This window comes from Dipodomys merriami, unplaced genomic scaffold (assembly GCF_024711535.1).
Source record: "Dipodomys merriami isolate MVZ:Mamm:240054 unplaced genomic scaffold, mDipMer1.0.p SCAF_3, whole genome shotgun sequence".
Lineage (NCBI taxonomy): Eukaryota > Metazoa > Chordata > Mammalia > Rodentia > Heteromyidae > Dipodomys > Dipodomys merriami.
Window position 1 is genome coordinate 61,041,177 of NW_027204492.1, and position 17,489 is coordinate 61,058,665.

A 17,489-nucleotide genomic window follows, 5' to 3' on the forward strand; every position below is an offset into this window, starting at 1 on the left:
CATCAAAATGTCAATGTTGTTCTTGCAAAAATAGAAAAAAATCATAAAATTCATATGGAAGCATTATAGATGCCCAATAACAAAAGTAATCATGGTTAAAGTGTAAAACACTAGAGTTATCACAATACCAGAGTTTAAATTATACTGCAGAGCCATAGTAACAACAAGAGTATGATACTGGCACAAAAAATATACATAAAGACTAATTTAACTGAATAAAAGAGATATAAATGGATCCACATGTCTTCAGTCATTTAATTTTGACAAAGTAGCCTAAAATATATACTGGAGAAAAGACAGTGTCTTCAACAAATGGTGCTGGGAAAACTGGTTATCTACATGTAGGAAACTAAACTACGCCATTGTTTCTCACCCTATATACAAATCAATTCCAAATAGATAAGACTTAGTGTAAGATTTGAAACTATTGCAGAAAAACACAGAAGAAACTCTGGAGGTTATAGGAGTAACTACTAAATGCTTTCTGAACAGTGCCTAACCTTGCAAAAAAAGTGAGGATTACCAGTATAAGCCACCACAGTCCAGCTCATCTGCACTTTTATTATAACCTTTTAAGCAAGAATTGACAAGTGAGACCGATGAAATTTAAAAGATTATGCACCACAGAAGAAATAATTACCAAGAAGCAGCTCAACAGATAAGGGATTAGTATCCAGCTTATACACAGAGCTAAAAATTTTAAACAGAATAATCTAATAAACAAGCAAATGATATATTCATACATTTCTCAGAAGTATCTAAAGAACAAAGAAAGAAATGTCAACATCATTAGTTATTTTTAAAAGGTAAATTTACTTTAAGATTCCAACTTATCAATCATCAAGAAAACAAACAGCTACAGGTGCTGGCAAAGATGTGGGCGATAACCCTCACAAACTGTTTCTGGGAATGTAATGTAGTGCAACCACTATGGAAACTGATTTAGAGATTTTTATCAACATACTAAAAATAGACCCACTTGCCATACCAGTTTTGGGTATAGTCAAAAATTGTAAATTAATATGCAAGATAGATATGTGAATATTTATGTTTACAGCAGTTTGATCACAGTGACCAAGCTATGGTATTTGTACAGTGCTCAAAAGTTAATAAATTGTCAATTAAAATACGATAGATATACAATATATAGTATTACTCAGCCATAAAAATGAAATTTTGGTCATGTGCCTATGGCTCCCACCCCCACTTGTAATCCTAGCTATTTGGGAGGATGAGATCTGAGGATCCCAATTTTAAGTCAGTCTGAGCAGGAAAGCCATAAGACTTAATTCTAATAAACTACAAAAGAGCCAAAGGTGGAGCTATGGCTTCAGTGGTAGAGGATTAGCTTGAGGGGAAAATAGCTCAAGGACAGCACCCAGGTTTAAGTCAAGCCCTAGGAGTGGCATATACATGCAAAAAGATGAAATTATGTCATTTGCAGGAAAATGGCATTTCCAAGTTCCAAAAGCCAAATATCACATGTATTTATTCATTTGTGAAATCTAAACCAAATGAAATTATGTATATGAATGATTTTGTTTGTAAATGGGAAATTTATAAACTGGTAATTTCTACTCAGATTAAGTTATTGTATGCAGTAACAGATCTATATGATATTAAATTTTATTTTGCAAACAGGTAAAATGTAGACTTGGGTGGTACTCTAAATTTACTTCCTGAGAATATGTAGATATGAGGCCCATTCATCTGTACATTTTTTGTGTGGATGCCGGTACTAGGGCTTGAACTCAGGGCATCCCACTGTCACTTGGCCTTTTTGCTCAAAGCTGGTGCTGTACCACTAAATGTACACCCCCAACTCTGGTTTTTTTCCTGGTGAATTCAAGATAAGATTTTCATGGACTTTTCTGCCAAACTGGCTTCAATCAGCAATCTTCAAATCTCATTTTCATGAGTAGTGAGGATTACCAGCATATGCCACCACACTCCAGCTCATCTGCACTTTTATTATTACCTTTTAAGTAATTGTACAAAAGTATTGACATTTAACAAAGTAGTTTATGAATGCAATGCACCTTGATCCATATATCGCCCTCATCTATACTTTTGAAGAGATTACCATAGTTTGACAAATACAATATAATACTATACCATACTCTTTTCACAATAGCATATAACTTTCACGCACCACTATATTTTCTAATCTCAAAATTATCTGGTAAAGAATGGTAAAAGATGCAGTCAAATCCAATATGATTAATTGTACTTTAAAGTACAATTATTTTATACATGTTTTCAACTTTAAAAGTCTATCTTTGGTAATACATTGATAGCTGAACTGACTAATCATGAGAAAAATTCAGTATTTTACAGAATTTTAATTTATCATAGTTTATGTCAAAGTTTAACATTCAATAGCAATTGAAATAATACATATATAATGATTATTTACATATAATCCTAGTTAAAAACCATGCAGTTAAAAATATTTTAGTTAACTATACCTAGGTGAACTCTATTATAGCAATATGTGAATGATATTGCTTTGTTTAAATCTTCATATTTAGAGCTTTCTAGATTCCCCAACAACCTAACGGTGACAGAAAAATCACTTGACTGTTTAGACTGTTTAGGGTAAGAGGTATTGCTAAACCTGGTAGGAAGGAAAAAAGAAAGCCAAGATGCAAAATAACATAAAAGAGTAAGAATGATACTAAATAAATAATAAATAAACAACCCACCACTTGGCTTGAGTTTTTTGTTCGTTTGCTTTTTTTGTTTTGGGGGGCTTTTATTATTTGCCAGTCAAGGCAGTTGTTCAGTCTGCTTGATGGGCTGGAAGTCTACCACTTAAGCCCCATCTAGTCTGGACTTTTTATGGTATTACAGAGATGGATTCTGTCATAATTTTTTTTGGCCAGGCTGGTTTCCAAAAAAGAAAAAAAAAAGTGAAAGGACTGAAATTCAATCCTTACTACAGGCACACAGAATAAAATTTTAAACCAAGCCTTAAGAAATAAGATAGCAAAAAATAAATATGAAAAAAATTATAATAAATGTTCTTTCAAAATTCATAAAATCAAAAACAATTTTCCAAGTGGTTATTATTGCCAAGGTAAAGATTTTTTGCTGGAGATTAATAGCAAATAGTAGAATTGCATTAATATTTTCATATCATTATTTTAATAAAAAGGGCATTTCCCTTAACCAAACTGTGGTATTTGAAAAGACAGTTTTTAAAAATTCTTGAAAGTTTTCTGTGGCTCTCTGCATATAACTCAAAGGGATGACAGACAAGCAGAAGATAATAGGTAGAAACAGAGAGAGACAGACAGAAATAGATAAATAGGCAAAATACAGAAATGCTTAAATTTAGTAGACCAGTGTAGTCTGAGGTTTAGACAGTTGTATAAACCTATTAAGTGGTTAAGAAAGATATTTTTAAGTATTTTTTAATCTTTACAGAAAAAACTAAGCTTTTCAACAGTGAAGTACAGATGCTTAATATGGTAATGTATTTCTTCCTTTTGGAAAAATGCAACTTATTTGATATTTATATACAAATACATTTGAGATTATTTGCATTTGAGATTATTTGTATATCAAATATAAAGTGAGTTCAAAAATTAAAGGTAATGTTCAGATAGTTTGAATTATTAAAGTCATTTTCAGACTGTACTTTATCCAAACCTTGATTCAGTTTTTTGGGTGAACTATGTGTTTTTCTTTAAACAGAATCATGGAGCAGTCATAACTAGGTACCAAATTTGATTCCTATCACCAATGATTAACACCGATTTGTGGGGGCTCAAAAAAAAGGACAATCATAACGATAAAAGAAGTCTATTGAATTATATATTTTCTACTTATTGAAATTTTGAAGATGATGAATATTTAAAGTCAAAGTTCTTAAATTCCTCTGGGAGAATAATTATGCTAATTTTTCTAAAGTAATAACAGGTCTTCCTTGAAATTTCTAGGAAGTCGACACTGAAATTAGGAAATAACACAATCAATAGCGTCCTTTTATAATTCCAGAAATGGTATGTAATATTATCTGTGGGCATTCATAAGTCACATATAAAACGACAAGTAGTTTTTAGTACTTCAGCTAATTTGTCTGTCCATTACACAGACTTCAGAGTAATTTTTATATCTTAGTATTATTAATTAGGAAGAAAAATTTAAATAACTTGATAGGCATTAATATTTCACAGCTTCAATTACCTCAAAATTTTAGCGGAACTTCTCTGTGTCCCAATTTTGTCTAAAAGAAAAGCAAGATGAACATCATTACTATTCTTCCTCTCAACCATAATTCATAACTCAATTTGTACAACAGAAATTTTCCTGACCCCCTATAAAGGTTCATAACTAAAAACGTACACACTAGACCACTCCTCCCCCCCCACAGTTCTTAAGTAAAATCCGTTCATAACTAAAACTGCTTAACGGATCACCCCTCCCCCATTCTGAGGTTCATAACTAAAACTGCTCAACTGACTGCCCCGCTCCCGCTAAGTTGCTAACTACAAATGCTCAAGCAAATTACCCCTCCCCCGTACACCTGCTCTGAGATCCACACGTAAAAACTTTCAGGAAAATGCCCCAGCCTCCACGTTTATAACTAAAATCACTCCACCAAATACGACCTTGCCCTGAACCTTATAACTAAAACATGCTCAAGGAAATCCGCCGTAATTCCTAAGTAAAAACATTAAATGGACCATCTGCTCCTCCTCCCTGTTCCGATTTCATATATAATAACATTCAATGGACACGGCCGCTGCTGCGCAAGTTTATTACTAAAAACGCTCCGCGAAATACCCCCTAACCCTCCGCTCCGAGATTTACTTCTAAAAACACTCAACAATATCTCCCTCCTCCCAAAATAGACTTCGAGGTTCATCTCTAAACATGCGCTCCACAGAAAATCACCCCGCTTCGAAGTTTATGCCTAAAAAACGTACTCCGCAAAATTCCGCCCTCCGAAATATCTAACGAAAAACACCCACCGAATCCCCCTCCGCACCCGCAACTCCTCACACTGTACACTCAGACATTTAAAAAAGAACTTTAAAGACCTTCTACCTTTTTCTTTCCACCGTTAAGACGAGTTGGGAGAAAAGACGACGACCGGGACAGGACAGACGGGAGAGGGTGGGCACGGGAGAAGGTGGGCGTGAGATCTGAAGGAAGAGACCCACCGGACCCGGAAGGTTAGGGAGGGTTCTACTGATCACAAAGGAAAGGCCTAGAAAGGTTGTCAGGGCAACCCAAACGGGTCAAACGGTAGTGAGCTAGCTTAAAGAGCCACCCACCCATTAAAGCACCTGAAAAGGAGACTGAAGATGAAGAACGAGAATAAAGTTGATCTTCCACCGCCCCCAAGCGACTGGTACGGTCCTAACCGCTGCTTCTCCCTGCAGCCATCTTGGCGTTGCCCCAGCTCCGCCCCTCGAGGCTCTCTGGATCTCCGCTCGCGTGAGGAAACAGAAACAGGAAGTGGGGCTACAAGCCCACGAGCGCGCGAGCTGGTCGACCCGGGAGGTGACCTCGAGACTGGCACGTCGAGAAAAGCGCGGGCTTTGACACGCGCTTTTTTCCAACTCGTGCAGCCGCCGCCGGGTGTCGCCTCTCCGCGGATAGCGTTCGTAGAATATGGACAGTATCGTTTCTCTTCTGCCAAGGTGCTGTCCAGGCTCCGACTCCGGGAGCAGGAGGAGGGCGGGGGCTGCGGCCCTGGGAGGCGAGTGGGAGGGGTCCTGACCTTTTAGGGTGCCGTTTGGCCGCCTTTACCTACTTTCTGCTTTTTTTTTTTCTCCTCCCCTGACTGGCACCTGCTGCCAACGTAGATCGTGGAAAGTAGATGTGCTTTTTGGAAGAGGACGGGGGAGTTTAAGATTATTGATAATCGATACGATCTTATTGACGACTTTTGCCACCTGTCTTTTGCGAGAATTAAACCCTCTAATTTGAAATGAATGGGGAATGTGTAGCCCAGCGCACCGAATGGAGCTACAGGAAGGTTCTCCTGGTTTGGAGAGAAGGCGTAGGCTTTAATTATAATTCCAGAACCAATACATTGTAGCAGACGGCACTGACATTTTCTGGGTAGCGGTGACCCGCAGCCATCCAAACTTAAATGAACTGCTTGTAACGAGGCTTTGTCCCATTAATACGAAAAATTCCTGTAGTTGCCAAACCTATAAAAATTCAGTAGCTCCGGTGTTCATATTTATGGTTACACCTTCCAACCAAACTATGTGTAGCCCTGACCAATAGAAAGATTAAATTGTATTTCATAACCAAAATGCCATCACCTGCAGCTCCAAATTACTGAAATTCTTCCGTCTTCCAGGAGTTGACATTACAGAAGATGCATTAACTTTACACTCCCAAAATATGGGTAACAGTAAGTAATTGCTTGGTACATATTTAAAACTCTTTTGCTTACTTTTGTGTTTTGGGGTCTCTTATTCCCACTCCTCCTCCTCTCCCTCCTTTCTTCTCCCCCTCCTCTTTCCCTCCCCCTCCTCCTTTGTCCTCTCCCTCCGCCTCCCCCTCCTCCTCCTTTTCACCTTCCCACCCTCCTTTCTCCTCCTCTTCTCCTCCCTTCTCCTCCTCTTCCTCCTCCTTTGTTCTCCTTCCCCTTCCCCCTTTTCCTCCCCTCCTCTTCTCCCCCCCTTGCCCTCTCCTCCTACTCCTTCTTCCTCCTCCTCTTCTTTTCTTTCTTCTTGCTCTCCTCTCTGCTTCTGCTCTCTTCTCCTTCTACTTTCCTCCTCTCCTCCACCTCTCCTCCTCATTTCTTCTTCCTTCCTTTCCTTCTTATTCCTTCTCTCCTTTCCTTCTCGTTTTTTCCTTCCTTTTTTCTCTCCTCTCTTCCTTTCTTTCCTTCTTCTTCCCCTCTTCTTCCTCCTTCCTTCTCTATATCCTTTCTTTCCTTCTCCTCCTCCTCCTCCTCTTCTCCTCCTTCTCTGTTCTTCCTTCTCCTCTCTTCCTCCTTTTCCCCCTCCTTCCTCCTCCTCCCCCTCCCCTGTTCTTCCCTTTCTTCCTCCTCGCTCCATCCGCCCTCCTACTCCTTCAATTTTTGCTTATTCTTTCTTCCTCCTTCTCTCTTTTCTTCTTTTTTTTTGGGGGGGGGGTCCGGTCGTGGGGTCTGAACTCTGGGCCTGGGCGCTGTCCCTCAGCTCTTCAGCTCAAGGCTAGCACTCTACCACTTGAGCCACAGCGCCACTTCCGGCTTTTTTCTTTTTTGCCTAGGTGGTGCTGAGGAATCGAACCCAGGGCCTCATGCATGCAAGGCAAGCGCTCTACCACTGAGCCACCTTCCCAGCCCCTTCTCTTTTCTTCTTTGTCTCCTCTCTTTAATTCTCCTCCTCTTCTTCCTTCTTATGTCTTTCCCTCTTACTCCTTCTCTCTCTTGCTTTCCTTCTTTCTTCTCTCTTTGCTTTCTTTGCTTCTTTCTTTTCGCTTTCCCTCCTCCTCCTCCCCCTCCTCTTCCTTATTCTCTCTTTTAGATGTCACTAGCTTTATCTTGAAATACAGAAAGAAATTTTATGTTAACTCATACTGAGAATATTTTGAACATCTTATTGTGTGGTGAGGAAGGATTACCATATGACATTTCATGAACAGATGAGTGAAAAAGGCCCATTCATTACTGCACTTAAAATAATAGCAAGTAAAAATATATTTCCATAAATGAAAATAAAAACCACCAGACTAAAGTCAGTTTTTAATCCCACTTTCTGTTAAGAAACGTGATTTACATCAACATTTATATCCTTTGCCACATAGTTTTAAAATATGTTTAAAAAATATTAACTGAACCACCAACTTCATCAAGCTGTTATAAAGATAAAATGAAGGGAGAGAAGTATGGCTCAAATAGTAGGGTGACTGCATAGCATGCATAAGCCCTGGGTTCAGACCCCAATACTACCAAAACAGAAAAAAAGGGAAAAGAAACTAAATGGAATTGTCTATCAAATTGTAGTTTTGTAAACATGCTGTTAAGTATAACCAATTAAGTTGAAAATTGTTAACCTCTTTTCCCAGAACTTTTAGAAGGATTTGAAGTATAACTCTAAAGTATTCTTTCCTACTATAATAATGCTAGTACTTTTGATTCACCTAAACCAGGAAGCACTGTTTACTTTCAAATAATAAGGTAACAGATTACTAATTTTTATTGAAAATTACGCCTGACTGTAGTTGTTTTTAGCCTAGAAAAAAGATGAGCTATTCTTCAGTCTATCATATGAAGTGAGTTTAACTGAGTTGATACTGTCTGCTGTGATTACTTGTCTTGTTTATCTGTGAAATGCTGACCTTTTCCTTAGAGCATAGACGAGGAAAATGACACAGATGAGCTTGAGTAGTTTTACCTTTATAAAATGTGAAAATATCATTGTTGCGCTATATTGAAAGACTGTGATAATATAATTCAGTTACTGTGATTATTTTGATATCTTTCCAGACAAACATACTAAATGTACTATTATGTTTTATATTATATCTCACTTAAACAAATTTGAATGGCCAACTAATTTTCACATAGGTATTTTATATTTGACAGCTATATTTACACAGTATGTTTGAAGACTAGGGTTGTATTAATTGTAAGAGTGAAACTAGTAGAAAAAAATATATTTCCTAGTTTTTGTTTTGCTACTCTTTTTTTCTTCTCCTCTGTTATTATCTCTTTTTCAGTTGACTTTTTTGATGCTGGTACTTGGGATTAAACTCAGGGCCTGGGTGACGTCCCTTACCTTTTTCATTCATGACTGATGTTCTACCATTTGTGCCACAGCTCCACATCTGGCTATTTGGTGAATAGTTCAGACATAAGAGTTTCATGGACTTTTCTGCCTGGAATGGCTTTGAACCACAATCTTCACATCTCAACCTCTTGGGTAACTAGGACTATAGGTGTGAGCCACCAACAGAAAGCTTCAGTTAACTCCTGACTCGTGTGGTTATTGTATTCAAATATGATTTTTATAGGATGTTTCCTTTCTCATCTTCTATACACTCTTCTCCAAACCTAGGAATCTGAGAATAGAATTTGCCACAACTTTTTATTGTTTATTCCTTTTCTTATCTGTTTTAACCTTCATTTAATTCTCTACCACCATTCTGATTATGTTTACTTGTCTACCTTAATAGACTGTGAATTTCTGGAGGATAGATCATTTTTATCTTCAAATGGCACAAAATGAGGAAATGACTCTGTAATAATAATTATTTTACATTTTTTAAAATTCTTAACATATATAGAACACTACCCAAGTGTTGAGATCCAAAGTAGTGTATACATATGTAGATATATGTATATGTGTGTGTATGTTTGTGCACATATGTGCACACACATATAAATATAACACAATGAAATCCATTAAATTTGAGTTGATCTGGACTGAAGTTCCTTGTTCCTGTATTTAGCAACTTCTCAGTTATCCATCTTTAGACTTCAGGTTTTATAAACATCAATAAAACAAGAGTACTGACAAATGATTTTAAGGTTGCTTTCAATTCTGATTATCTCAGCTGTGATTTTTTTTTATCTTAAAACTAGACCTCCCTGAAATGCACAAAGAGTGATAGATGTTCTGGGAACTTATGAGAGAAAAGTTGACTATTGGTACTACTGTTTTATTCTAGAGCAGATTCTAGGGTAACATTTTTTTTGTCAGTCATGGGGCTTGAACTCAAGGCCTAGGCACTATTCCTGAGCTTTTTCCACTGAAGGCTAAAACTCCACCACTTTGATCCAACTCCACTTCTGGCTTTTTCTGCAATTAATTAGACATAAATTTCTCATGGACTTTCCTGCCTGAGCTAGTTTGAACCGTCATTCTCAGATCTCAGCCTCCCGAGTAGCTAGGATTATAAGCATAAGCTACATGCACCCAGCTTAGGGTAATTTTTTAAAATTTCTTCCCTCTTACCTCCTTTTGTTCAACATCTAAAATATGTCCAAATGATTCCATAATTTTGCTGTATTAAGATACAGCTTCTTTTCCTTTTTTGTGCTGGGCCTAGATGCTGTCTCTGAGCTTTTTTGTTTTTCCTCAAGGCCAGCACGCTATGACTTGAGCCACAGCTTCACTATGGACACTATGGACTTCTTTTTGGAAGTTAATTGGAGATTAGAGTCTCATGACTTTCCTATCCAGGTGGGCTTCAAACTATGTTCCTCAGATCTCAGCTTCCCGAGTAGCTAGGATTACTGGTCTAAGACACCAGTGCCTGGCCATAGAGTTTTTCTTTAACTATAGATAGACATAATTTTTAAATTTTTAGATATATTTTGTTAGCTTTAGTAAGTTGTACAAGGAGGTTTCATTTTGACATGTCCATATATGCATAAAATATTCTTTGATCAGGTTGGCACAGTTGGCTCATCCTTGTAATCCTACCCATCTGTGGGGACAGTAGTGTGAAGCCAGTCCAGGCAGAAAACTCTGCAAGACGACTCCATCTCCAAAATAACCAGCAAAAAGCCAGGCTGTAGGCATGCCTAGTAAGCAGCCAAACCAAACATGTACCAGGCCCTTAGGATTTTTTGGTTTGGAGGTTTTGATTTTTGTTTTTCTGGCTTTTTTTTGGTAGTACATGAAAAAAAAATACGTTGATTATACTTTCCATCACAGTCTCTCCTTTTTTGGTACTGGTCCTGGGTCTTGAATTTAGGGCCTGGGCCCTGTTCCTGAGCACTTTTTTGTTCTCAAAGCTATCACTCTACCTCTTGAGCCACAGCACCACTTCTGGCTTTTCTGGTTAATCAGAGATATTAGTCTCAAACACTTTCTTCCCTGGCTCACTTCAAATGGTGACCTCAAATATCAATCCCCGTGTAGGTAGGATTATAGGGTTACCCACCCAGCCTATCATGATCTCTTATTCTGCTTCCTTGTTCCCAAACCAAATCTGCAAACTTACTCTATTTGCATACATGTACATAAAGTCCTTTGACTACATTCACCCTTCTTCAATAGTACCCACACCCCACACAAGATCTGTTTTACTTCTTATCATCCACATTTTATTGAATGCTAATTGCTTATACATATTTCACAGTGGTATTGTACATATGCACGCACAGTAATTTAATCAAATTGACCTCCTCCGTTTCCACTACCCTTATTTGCTATCTTAATTCACAGTTGCAGTGGATTTCAATATTGTTCATTGTTAATTGTTTCTTCCTCTCCTCCTCAAATCCTCTGAAACAGTTCCACAATTACAAACACATTGTATACATACATATATGATCTTGTATGTGTTTACACATATGATTATCTTTTTTAATATTTAGCAACCATATATGAGAGGAAAAAAATGTATGCTCTTTATCCTGAACCTGTCTTACTTTGCTTAAACATGAACTCCACCTCTAACCATTTTCCTGCAAATGACATAGTTTCATTCTTTTTTAAATAACTGAACAACATTGTGGATATATGCCACAATTTCTTGATCCATTCGTCATTTGTATGGCATCTGCGTTGTTTTTATGGTTTGACTTTTGTGCACAATATGCAATGAATATGGGAGCAAAAGTACCTGTATTATATACTGACTTACGTCCTTTTGGATATATGCCCAAGAATGATACTGCTGGATTTTTGTTGATAACTATTAAAGCTGTTTTTATCTCACAATTTTTTTTTGTCTTTGACATCTACTTTATTTTTATGTCAGTATAATTTTAAGGCCCTATTTAAAACATCTAACTATGACTTATTTCATTATTTTGTTTTGTTGTTGTTGTTGCTTTTTGGGGTCCAGTCGTGGGGCCTGAACTCTGGGTCTGGGGGTGTCCCTCAGATCTTCAGCTCAAGGCTAGTGCTCTACCAGTTGAGCAACAGGACACTTCCAGCTTTTTTCTTTTTTGCTTATGTGGTGCGGAGGAATCGAACCCAGGGCCTCACGCATGCAAGGCAAGTGCTCTACCACTGAGCCACCTTCCCAGCCCTCATTATTTTGTTTTTGTGTGTGCCAAGTAGGCCCCTAAACTCAAGGCTTAGTGCTGTCCCTTAGCATTTTTACTATCACTTGAGCAAGGTTTTTGCTGATTAATTGGAAAAAAGAGTCTCATGGATTTTGCTGCCTAGGGAGGCATCCAACTATGATCTTCGTATCTCAGCTTTATGAATATATAGGATTACAAGTGTAAGCTACCAGTACCCAGCTTCATTATTTTCTTAATCTTTTTTTTTTTTTTTTTTTGGTCAGTCATGAGGCTTGAACTCTGGGCCTGGGCACTGTCCCTCAGTTCTTCAGCTCAAGGCTAGCACTCTACCACTTGAGCCACAGTGCCACTTCTGGTTTTCTGAATGGTTTATTGGAGATAAGAGTCTCTTGGACTTTGCTGCCCTGGCTAGCTTTGAACCATGATCCTCAGATCTCAGCCTCCTGACTAGCTAGGATTACAGGCATGAGCCACCAGAACCTGGCTATTATTTTCTTAATCTATTGTGACATTGTGGGATTTTTACAAAATTCTTTTATTGTATCATTTCTTTGATTCTTCTTGCTCTGTGATTTACTTCTTTCCCTATTACTACTTGAAAAGTATATACTACTACTTTTGCCCTAACATACTTATTAAGTTAATATCAAAATTAATGAGAAATACTTTCCATCCAACTAACACAAAGGTTTTAAAAATATTTTCATTCATATTCCCAATTCTGTCTAAAATTTTCATTATTTATGTTAGCTCTGCCTTTGAAAAAAATTCCAGTATAGATTTTGTGATTCTCTTGTATAATTAGTATTTCTCTGGATTTATCTGTATTTAGTAGTCTCTGTGCTCAGTAAGCCTTTATATCAAACCTAAGTATTATGTCAGACCTAGTTTTGTTTCTTGAAAAATACAATTGGTGCCTGATGTTGGTGGTTCACACTTGTAATCAATCCTAGCTACTTAGGAGGCTGTGATCTGAGGATTGTGGTTTGAAGTCACCCTGAACAGGAAAGTCCTTGAGACCCTTATCTCCAATTAACCACCAAAAAGCCATAAGTGGAGTTATGAGCTGTGGCTCAAGTAGTAGAGCAGAGCACTAGCTTTGAGAAATGAAAGAAAGTAGTTCAGGGACAGTGCTCCCGCCCTGAGTTTAATCCCCAGGGAAAAAAGAAGTTTTTTTAAAAAATTATTCACAGATTCTCTGTTTGCAAATTTACTTACATGGTAAAGTTTGCATTGTGAAAATCAATATATATGGTACTTTCATGGTCATTCTCAGTTCTAATCAGAATAGTAAAAGTTTTTTTTTTTTTCCGGTCATGGGGCCTGAACTCTGGGCCTGGGCGCTGTCCCTCAGCTCGCTCTTCAGCTCAAGGCTCTACCACTCGAGCCAGAGTGCCACTTCCCGCTTTTTCTGTTTACGTGGTGCTGAGGAATTGAACCCAGGGCTTCATGCATGCAAGGTAAGCACTCTACCACTGAGCCACCTTCTCAGCCCAGAATAGTAAAAGTTTTAACTCACTAGACAGACATGCACATTCCCACCTTAGGAAGGAAAAAGACATGAATACTCCATAAAGAAATGTATTTTGCTATCTACTTAGTGCCATATTTTTCATATCTGTGTGCTTTTGGTTGGTTATTTCATATTTAAATGCTATTCACTATATTGCCTGAAGCTCTGGCTAGTATTCCTTAGTGTGAGAAGACTATGATATACTTTATGGAAAAGATAACGTGTTAGATAAGATTTCTTGGGATTCATTTCTCTTAGCATCATCTTATATGGTCATATGTACATAGCTTTTGAGCTTTTCTGCTTGTCCTAGACATATACCAGTTATTGCAAATAAGGGAAATCATGGGACCTATGTTTCTTTGAGACTAGCTTACAATATAATTTTTTCCAAGTCTTTGTATTTCCTAACATATGGGGCAGTGTCATTCTTTCTGATGGAGGCATAGAATTCCATTTGTGTGTGTGTGTGTGTGTGTGTGTGTGTGTGTGTGTGTATACCACATTTTCTTCTTTTGTATGCTTTTTTATTGTAAAAATACTGTACAGAGGGATTACAGTTACATGAGCAAGGTAATGAGTATGTATCCTATCGAGCATTGTTGTCTCCTTTGTTTTCCCCTACCACCATCCCTTCCCTCACACCTCCATATCCCTCCCTCGCCGAAGTTGTAAGGTTCGTTTTCAACATAGTGTTTTGTACATCTCATTGTTACAATGGTTCAACCTGTATCATTTAAACATTTTGTTTTTCCCTTTCCCTCCCCAAATTAGAGAATTGTATATACAAGATGCAGGGTACTGACATCAAATACAGTGAAAACAGGGGTTTTACCATGGGGGAGTAACATATAAAAAAAATCACATGGTACATTATAAATACATTAAAAACAATAGCAAGAAAGAAAAAAGATATTTGTGTCTCTATCTTGGGGTTCATTTCACTTAACATCATCTTGTCTGGTCATATGTACATAGCTTTTGGCCTTTTCTGCTTGTCCTACATATGTACTAGTTATTGCAAATAAGGGAAACCATGAGACCTATGTTTCTTTTTTTTTTTTGGGGGGTCCGGTCGTGGGGCCTGAACTCTGAGCCTGGGCGCTGTCCCTCAGTTCTTCAGCTCAAGGCTAGCGCTCTACCACTATGAGCCACAGCGCCACTTCCGGCTTTTTTCTTTTTGCTTATGTGGTGCTGAGGGATCGAACCCAGGGCCTCGAGCATGCAAGGCAAGCGCTCTACCACTGAGCCACCTTCCCAGCCCCGAGACCTATGTTTCTTTGGGCCTGAATTACTTTACATAATATAATTTTTTCGAAGTCTTCCCATTTCCTAACAAATGGGGAAATTCTTTCTGTTGGAGGCATAGAATTCCATTGTATATATTTATACCACATTTTCTTGATCCATTCATCTACTGAGGGGCTTCTGGGTTGGTTCCATATCTTAGCTATGGTAAATAATGCCCAAGATAGAGACACAAGTGGTTTTTATCTTTCTTGTTGTGGTTTTTAATATATGTATAATGTACCATGTGATTTTTTTTGTTTCTTTTGTATGTTCTTCCTCTATGGTATAACCTGTATTTTCACTATATTTGATCCCTGTGCCCTGAATTGTGTATATACATTTTTCTAATTTGGGGAGAGGAAGGGAAATAACAAAATACTGAAATAAGGATATAGGTTGACCCATTGTAAACAATGAGATGTACTAGACACTATGTTGAAAATGAACTTTACAACTTCCAGGGGTGGGAGGAGGGAGTATAGGGAGGAGTTGGGGAGTTTGAGAGGGAAGAGATGGTAGGGGAAAAACAAAGGACGAAGTAACAATGCTCAGTAGGAAATGTACTCATTACCTTACTCATGTAACTGTCACTCCTCTGTATAGTATTAAATATATATACAAAAAAGCTTCTTTGGGGCATGAATTATAGTGCTATTGGCTGTGATTTCAATGTTAATGAGATAATAAATATTAAATGAGATATGTTACCAGAAATAGACATAAAATTACATTATTGATCAGCTGGTGACAATGTGGACTCTTTTTTGCTGTCTAAGACATTCACTTTATTCAATGATTAGGTTTTTTTTTCTTAGTGTATTTTGAAATTCTTTTTTTAAATTTTATTTTATTGTAAAGATGCTGTACAGAGGGGCCACAGTTACATGAGTAAGGCAATGAGTACATTATTTGTTGTGCATTGTTACCCCTTCCCTTGTAGTTCTCCCACTATTCCTTCCCTCCCCCACCTCCCACACTCCTCCCCACCCCACCTCCACTTGAAGTTATAAATTCATTTCCAGTATACTTTCTTGTGAGTATAATTGTTGCACTCGGTCATCTTGTGTCCTTGTTTCAGTGTTATGTTATTCCCCTTCCCCTCCACAGTTGACAAATGTATATACAAGAATCTGTACCAAAATCAAGTACAGTGACAACAAGGTGATATACCATAGGGGCAAGAACATACAAAGGAAACAGAAAAATCATATAGTACATTTATAACAACAGCAACAAGGAAAGACCTCTTGTGTCCATATCTTGAGGTTCATTTCACTTAGCTTCATCTCATATGTTCATATGAACATAACTTTTGAGCTTTTTCTGCTCATCTGATAAAATTATCCTATTTGTAAACTGACTATTGCAAAGGAAGGAAACCATGGGACCTAAATTTCTTTGGGACTGACTTACTTCACTTAATATTATATTTTCCTAGTCTTTCCATTTCCTAACAAATGGGGCAGTGTTATTCTTTCTGATGGAAGAATAGAATTCCATTATACACACACACACACACACACACACACACACACACACACACACACACACACACACACACACACACACACACACACACAAATCACATTTTCTTGATCCACTCATCTTCTGAGGGGCAAAGGTGTACTCTTAAGTTATCTCTAGAAGCAGTGTTTCAGTAATTGCTAACGTGGTGTTTGTGGCGAATTATATGTATTGATTGTATATATTTTGAAACTTGACTGTTTTGTTTGAAATTTTTGCTCAGTCTGACTTATATCTTTAGATGTTACAGTTCGGTTCTTTTTTTTTTTTTTTTTTTTTGGTCCATCATGGGGCCTGAAGTCTGGGCTGAGCTCTGTCCCTTACCTCTTCAGCTCAAGGCCAGCACTCTATCACTTGAGCCATAGCTTCACTTCCGGCTTTTTCTCTTTATGTGGTACTGAGGAATCAAACTCAGAGCCTCCTGCATGCAAGGCAAGCACTCTACCACTGAGCCACCTTCCCAGGCCCAGTTTGGCTCTTTTGAAGTTATTTTAATCTTTAACATTTGGAGGTTTACTATGGCATGTCTAGGTATAGATTTATTTTGATTTGTCCTATTTGAGATTTTTGTGGTGTTTGGATGTATTTTATTCCTCTCATTAGTTGTGGAGAACACAATTTCTCCTTGATTGCCACCCTTTCACACACTTTCTTTATGTTTTTTGTAGGAATCCAAATAGTATACCTTCACATTCTATTTCCTTTGCTATTATTACTCTATTTTATTTCATCTTAATTGTGTGTGTGTGTGTGTGTGTGTGTGTGTGTGTGTGTGTGTGTGTGTGTGCATTTACATGTGCATGCATGCTGGTACTGGGGCTTGAATTTGGCCTGGTGCTCCTGCTTAGGTTTTTCTTTCTGTCATTTTGCCACTTAAAACTTCATTTCTGGATTTTTGCTGGCTTATTGGAAATAAGTCTCAGACTTGTCTGCCTAGGCTGCCTTTGAGCCTTGATCCTTAGATATCAGCCTGTAGAGTAGCTAGGATTGTAAGTGTAAACCAACAGTGCTGGACATTCCCATCTTTTCTTTTTCTTGGTAATATTGGGGTTTGAACTCAGGACTTCATGCTTGCTAGTCTTGCTTACTATTCCTTGAGCCACATCTGGATCCCTGCTTATTGCTGGTTACTTTGGATATGGTGTCTCCTGGACTTTTCTGTACCACTAGCTTCTAACTATGATCCTCCCAATTCCTGGATTTATTCCCATCTTAAAT

The 17,489-nt window shown here is 37.8% G+C and overlaps 1 protein-coding gene across 4 annotated transcripts in view; it reads right to left on the reverse strand.

The window, feature by feature from the left end:
• The window catches only part of Tent5d (terminal nucleotidyltransferase 5D), a 153,392-nt gene that overhangs the window by 49,532 nt on the left and 86,371 nt on the right, over positions 1 to 17,489 (reverse strand). For 2 of the 4 annotated variants that reach the window (XM_070039061.1, XM_070039062.1), the window contains exon 2: positions 4,192 to 4,231. The exons of 1 other annotated variant lie outside the window; for it this stretch is intronic. The gene's annotated coding sequence lies outside the window, so the exon portion shown is untranslated. Of the gene's footprint in view, positions 1 to 4,191; positions 4,232 to 5,055; positions 5,141 to 17,489 lie in introns of those variants that run through there. One more of the 4 variants, XM_070039060.1, reaches the window with a different exon arrangement.